Below are 7,437 nucleotides of genomic sequence, written 5' to 3' on the forward strand. Positions count from 1 at the left end.
TTCAACTCTAGTGTACAATTATTTGTACAAGCTTATAGAGCTAGTTTAAATCTAGTCTAAAATTATTTGAACTAGCTTATAGAGCTTGTTTAACTCTAGTGTGAAATTATTTATACAAGCTTATAGATCTAGTTCAACTCTAGTGTAAAATTATTTGTACTAGGCTATAGAGCTAGTTAAAATTATTTTAACTAGCTTATAGAGCTAGTTCAACTCTAGTGTAAAAATATTTGTACTAGGCTATAGAGCTATTTCAACTCTAGTGTAAAATTATTTATAGAAACTTATAGAGCTAGTTCAAGTCTAGTGTAAAAGTATTTGAACTAGCTTATAGAGCGAGTTCAACTGTAGTGTGAAATTATTATTACAAGCTTGTAGAGCTAGTTCAACTCTAGTGTAAAATTATTTGTACTAGGCTATAGAGCTAGTTCAACTCTAGTGTAAAATTATTTGTACTAGGCTAGAGCTAGTTCATCTCTAGTGTAAAATTATTTTAACTAGCTTATAGAGCTAGTTCGACTCTAGTGTAAAAATATGTGTACTAGGCTATAGAGCTAGTTCACTCTAGTGTAAAATTATTTGAACTAGATTATAGAGCTAGTTCAACTATAGTGTAAAATTATTAGAACTATCATATAGAGCTAGTTCAACTCTATTGTAAAATTATTTCTACGAACTTATAGAGCTAGTTGAACTCTAGTGTAAAATTATTTGTACAAACTTATAGAGCTAGTTCAACTCTAGTGTAAAATTATTTGAACTAGCTTATAGGCCGAGTTCAACATTAGTGTGAAATTATTTATACAAACTTATAGAACTAGTTCAACTCTATTGTAAAATTATTAGTACTAGGCTATAGAGCTAGTTCAACTCTAGTTTAAAATCATTTGTACTAAGCTATAGAGCTAGTTCAACACTAGTGTAAAATTATTTTAACTAGCTTATAGAGCTAGTTCAACTATAGTGTAGAAATATTTGTACTCGTCTATAGAGCTTTTTCAACTCTAGTATAGAATTATTTGTACTAGGCTATAGAGCTAGTTGAACTCTAGTGTAAAATTATTTTAACTAGCTTATAGAGCTAGTTCGAATCTAGTGTAAAAATATTTGTACTTGGCTATAGAGCTAGTTCAACTCTACTGTAAATTATTTGAACTAGCTTATACAGCTAGTTGAACTCTAGTGTAAAATTATTTTAACTAGATTATAGAGTTGGTTCAACTGTAGTGTAAAATTATTTGAACTAGCGTATAGAGCTAGTTCAACTCTAGTGTAAAATTATTTGTACTAGCCTATAGAGCTAGTTCAACTCTATTGTAAAATTATTTGTACAAGCTTATAGAGCTAGTTCAAATCTAGTGTAAAATTGTTTGAACTAGATTATAGAGCTAGTTCAACTCTAGTGTAAAATTATTTGTACTAGGATATAGAGCTAGTTCAACTCTAGGGTAAAATTATTTTAACTAGCTTATAGAGCTAGTTCAACTCTAGTGTAAATTATTTTTACTAGGCTATAGAGCTAGTTTACCTCTAGTGTAAAGTTATTTGAACTAGCTTATAGAGCTAGTTCAACTCTAGTGTAAAATTATTTGTACTAAGCTATAGAGCTAGTTGAACTCTAGTGTAAAATTATTTGTACTAGGCTATAGAGCTAGTTCGACTATAGTGTAAAAATATTTGTACTAGGCTTTAGAGCAAGTTCAACTCTGGTGTAAAATTATTTGTACAAGCTTATAGAGCTAGTTTAACTCTAGTGTAAAATTATTCGAACTAGCTTATAGAGCTTGTTTAACAATAGTGTGAAATTATTTTTACGAGCTTATAGAGCTAGTTCAACTTTAGTGTAAAATTATTTGTACTAGGCAATAGAGCTAGTTCAACTCTAGGGTAAAATTATTTTAACTAGCTTATAGAGCAAGTTCATCTCTAGTGTAAAAATATTTGTACTAGGCTATACAGCTATTTCAACTCTAGTGTAAAATTATTTATACAAACTTATAGAGTGAGTTCAAGTTTAGTGTGAAATTATTTTTACAAGCTTATGGACCTAATTCAACTCAAGTGTAAAATTATTTGTACTAGGCTATAGAGCTATTTCAACTCTTGTCTAAAATTATTTGTACTAGGCTATAGAGCTAGTTCAACTCTAGTGTAAAATTATTTTAACTAGCTTATAGAGCTAGTTCAACTCTAGTGTAAAATTATTTGTACTAGACTATAGAGCTAGTTCAATTGTAGTGTAAAATCATTTGTACTAGGCTATAGAGCTAGTTGAACTCTAGTGTAAAATTATAGTAACTAGCTTATAGAGCTAGTTCGACTCTAGTGTAAAAATATTTTTACTAAGCTATAGAGCTAGTTCACTCTAGTGTAAAATTATTTGTACTAGGCTATAGAGCAAGTTCAACTCTAGTATAAAATTAGTTGTACTAGGCTATAGTGCTAATTCAACTCTAGTGTAAAATTATTTGAACTAGATTATAGAGCTAGTTCAACTCTACCGTAAAATTATTGGAACTAGCATATAGAGCTAGTTCAACTCTATTGTAAAATTATTTGTACAAGCTTATCGAGCTAGTTCAACTCTAGTGTAAAATTATTTGTACAAACTTATAGAGCTAGTTCAACTCTAGTGTAAAATTATTTGGACTAACTTATAGACCGAGTTCAACTTTAGTGCGAAATTGTATTTACAAACTTATAGAGCTAGTTCAACACTAGTGTAAAATTATTTTAACTAGCTTATAGAGCTAGTTCAACTCTCGTGTAGAAATATTTGTACTAATCTATAGAGCTACTTCAACTCTAGTGTAAAATTATTTGAACTAGCTTATAGAGCTAGTTCAACTCTAGTGTACAATTATTTGAACTAGATTATAGAGCTAGTTCAACTCTAGTGTAAAATTATTTGTACTAGGCTACAGAGCTAGTTCAACTCTAGAGTAAAATTATTTTAACTAGCTTATAGAGCTAGTTCAACTCTGGTGTAAATTATTTGTACTAGGCTATGGAGATAGTTTACCTCTAGTGTAAAGTTATTTGAACTAGCTTATAGAGCTAGTTCAACTCTAGTGTAAAATTATTTGTACTAGGCTATAGAGCTAGTTTAAGTCTAGTGTAAAATTATTTTAACTAGCGTATAGAGCTAGTTCAACTCTAGGGTAAAATTATTTTAACTAGCTTATAGAGCTAGTTCGACTCTAGTGTAAAAATATTTGTACTAGGCTATCGAGCTAGTTCAACTCTAGTGTAAAATTATTTGAACCATCTTATAGAGCGAGTTCAACTGTAGTGTGCAATTATGTTTACAGGCTTATATACCTAGTTCAACTCTAGTGTAAAATTATTTGTACTAGGCTATAGAGCTAGTTCAGCTCTGGCGTAAAATTATTTGTACTAGGCTATAGAGCTAGTTCGACTCTAGTGTACAATTATTTTAAGTAGCTTATAGAGCTAGTTCAACAATAGTGTAAAATTATTTTAACTAGAATATAGAGCTGGTTCAACTCTAGTGTAAAATTATTTGAACTAGCGTATAGAGCTAGTTCAACTCAAGTGTAAAATTATTTATACTAGCTTATTGAGCTAGAACAACTTTATTGTAAAATTATTTGTACAAGCTTATAGAGCTACTTCAACTCTAGTGTAAAATTATTTGAACTAGCTTATAGAGCTAGTTCAACTCTAGTGTAAAATTATTTGAACTAGATTATAGAGCTAGTTCGACTCTAGTGTAAGATTATTTGTACTAGGCTATAGAGCTAGTTCAACTCTAGAATAAAATTATTTTAACTAGCTTATAGAGCTAGTTCAACTCTAGTGTAAATTAGTTGTACTAGGCTATAGAGCTGGTTTACCTCTAGTGAAAAGTTTTTTGAACTAGCTTATAGAGCTAGTTCAACTCTAGTGTAAAATTATTTGTACTAGGCTATAGAGCTAGTTTAAGTCTAGTGTAAAATTATTTGTACTAGGCCATAGAGCTAGTTCAACTCTAGGGTAAAATTATTTTAACTAGCTTATAGAGCTAGTTCAACTCTGGTGTAAAAATATTTGTACTAGGCTATGGAGCTAGTTCAACTCTAGTGTAAAATTATTTGAACAAACTTATAGAGCTAGTTCAACTCTAGTGCAAAATCAATTGAAGCATCTTATAGAGCGAGTTCAACTGTAGTGTGAAATTATGTTTACAGGCTTATATACCTAGTTCAACTTTAGTGTAAAATTATTTGTAATAGGCTATAGAGCTAGTTCAGCTCTAGTGTAAAACTATTAGTACTAGGTTATAGAGCTAGTTCAACTCTAGTGTAAAATTATTTTAACTAGCTTATAGAGCTAGTTCAACTCTAGTGTAAAAATATTTGTACTTGTCTATAAAGCTAGTTCAACTGTAGTGTAAAATTATTTTTACTAGGCTATAGAGCTAGTTGAACTATAGTGTAAAATTATTTTAACTAGCGTATAGAGCTAGTTCGACTATAGTGTAAAAATATTTCTACTAGGCTATAGAGCTAGTTCAACTCTAGTGTAAAAAAATTTGAACTAGCTTATAGAGCTAGTTCAAGTCTATTGTGAAATTATTTGAACTAGATTATAGAGCTAGTTCAACTCTAGTGTAAAATTATTAGTACTAGGCTATATAGCTAGTTCAACTCTAGTGTAAAATTATTTGTACTAGGCTATAGAGCTAGTTTACCTCTAGTGTAAAGTTATTTGAACTAGCTTATAGATCTAGTTCAACTCTAGTGTAAAATTATTTGTAGTAGGCTATAGAGCTAGTTTAAGTCTAGTGTAAATTTATTTGTCCTTGGCTATAAAGCTAGTTCAACTCTAGTGTAAAAATATTTGTACTAGGCTATCGAGCTAGTTCAACTCTAGTGTAAAATTATTTGTACAAACTTATAGAGCTAGTTCAACTCTAGTGTAAAATTATTTGAACTATCTTATAGAGCGAGTTCAACTGTAGTGTGAAATTATGTTTACAAGCTTATAGAGCTAGTTCAACTCTAGTGTAAAATTATTTGTACTAGGCTATAGAGCTAGTTCAGCTCTAGTGTAAAATTATTTGTACTAGGCTATAGAGCTAGTTCAACTCTAGTGTAAAATTATTTTAACTAGCTTATAGAGCTAGTTCAACTCTATATTAAAAATATTTGTACTAGTCTATAGAGCTAGTTCAACTGTAGTGTCAAATTATTTCTACTAGGCAATAGAGCTAGTTGAAGTCTAGTGTAAAATTATTTTAACTAGCTTATAGAGCTAGTTCGACTCTAGTGTAAAAATATTTGTACTAGGCTAAAGAGCTAGTTCAACTCTAGTGTAAAATTATTTGAACTAGCTTATAGAGCTAGTTCAACTCTAGTGTAAAATTATTTGAACTAGCTTACAGAGCTAGTTCAACTCTAGTGTAAAATTATTTGAAATAGTGTATAGAGCTAGTTCAACCCTAGTGTAAAATTATTTGTACTAGCCTATAGAGGTAGTTCAACTCTATTGTAAAATTATTTGTACAAGCTTATAGAGCTAGTTCAACTCTAGTTGTCGGGGCAAATCGACACCTATGCAGTCATTGGGATCCCTTCGACGGTTGGCGGGCGCGGGGTTGTGCAAAGAGCGGGTTTGACAGGAAGCACACAGATCATTTTCGGGCCTCCTTTTATAGGAAAAGGGGTTGCCATAGTGGCACACAAGAGGCGGAAAGGTCTACAGTGGATGAGTCTATCCTCTCGCACCGTCGGACAAATGCATTTAATGCGCTTCCGACGTGCCCCTCCCGCTTTATCGGGGACGGCAAGGAAGCACGTCCCAGCTGTCGCCGCCTCGCCTGGTTCCGACGCGCGTCCGAGCCGACGAGGCGTTGCTGCGCCACGTTGGCTGGCGGCTGGGCTGGCGCGGTGGTGGAGCCTTCATGAAGATGTGCATGTCACCACGCAGGTGCTTGTTGGGTCGATGTACGGGCCGCTCGCCGCCACGCAGGTGCCTGCCCAGCTGGTTGAGCTAGCAGCTGCATGGGGACGGCGGTGGCGTCTTGGCAGACGTGGGCCTGGCTGCAGCCCCACTGGTGCCCTTGGCAAGTGTCTTGCCGGGGCCCTGGCAAGGGTCTTGCCGTGGCGTCGTGGTCGTCCCCGGCAAGGATCTTGTTTGGGGGTCTCGGGGATTCCCTCAGCTGGGATCCCGCCGAGGGCCACCGACTTCAGATCCTTATCTGATCTTGTGTGTTCATGATCTTGACGAAGATCTGCATGCCATCGCGGAGGTGCCTCCCGAGCCTTGGTTCCAGTGTAGTTATTGGCGGTATCTGGAACTCCTGGGCTCAAGGGTGGCTCGCTCTGCTGGTGTTGGGCAACTCGCCCCGGCAAGGCTCTTGCCGGGGCCGCGGAGGCCGCCCCGGCAAGGGCCTTGCCAGGGGAGTCCGCCTCGCCCCTTCGTCCTTTAGTGTCTCTGGTCTTGGCGTTGCCTCTGGTCGCCTTGTGCTCTGGCTTCTCTCCGGCTTCCCTCCTCTGCCCTGCTAAGTGTGGCTGCGGGCGCGGCTCTGAATGCCCGTGCACAAGTAAAGGGGTCAAAAGGAGAGCCCCTACTTTTGTACACCGACACACATAAGCGCGACACGTTGTTGGGCTAGGCCCAGAACGGTGCGCGGGCAGGTGGGGTGGATTTTACCGCAGTAACTTTTAGTCCGCTGCGCTTCCCCACGACCCGCGTTGAACGCGCGACGTGGAGGGTCGTGTGTGGTGTGGGGGTCATGCGTGGGGTGGTCTCCGCACGCCTGCGTCACATCGCAGTTATTGGGAAAACAGAGGCTGCCCGCGCCTTCCCCGTAAAAAGGAATAACCGCGGGCATGCTGCTCATTCATCCCAATTGCATCTTCCCCAATCTCGCAACTGCCACCTCTTTCTTCCTCCCTCTCAAGATTTTGCCTTCGCTCGCAGCCACCGTGTCTTCGTCGTTCTCCCCCCTTCGCCTCACGCAGCCGCCATGGCACCCAAAACCAGCAAGGGCAAGGGGGTGGCCAAGGATGCTGGGGCGCCGGAGCCGCCGGAGCGCGAGTTGGCGGTATGGTGGACGCAGTCCGCCTACTTCCCCACGGCGGTCGACTCGATCCATCTCCGGGACTACTTCAAGCACCCGTGGGGGTGCAAGACGGGGGGGGGGGAGACGATGGGGCACCCGACCATGCGCGTCATCCCTGCTGCTTTCGCCAAAGCCGGCCCGAATCGGTACCCATTCTTTGTCGACTACTTTTCTTGCGGCCTCTGGCCCCCCTTCTCTGATTTCTTCAATGACATCATGCACACCTACGGCTTCCACCTTCTGGATTTTACCCCAAACGCCGTGGCGTGCATGGTTCTTTTTGCGCATCTCTACAAGGGCTTCGTCGGGGTGCATCCGAACACAGCGCTCTTCCACCACTACTTCTTCCATCGGATCCAAAAGGGGGG

Source organism: Triticum aestivum, chromosome 5D, assembly GCF_018294505.1.
Source record: "Triticum aestivum cultivar Chinese Spring chromosome 5D, IWGSC CS RefSeq v2.1, whole genome shotgun sequence".
NCBI lineage: Eukaryota > Viridiplantae > Streptophyta > Magnoliopsida > Poales > Poaceae > Triticum > Triticum aestivum.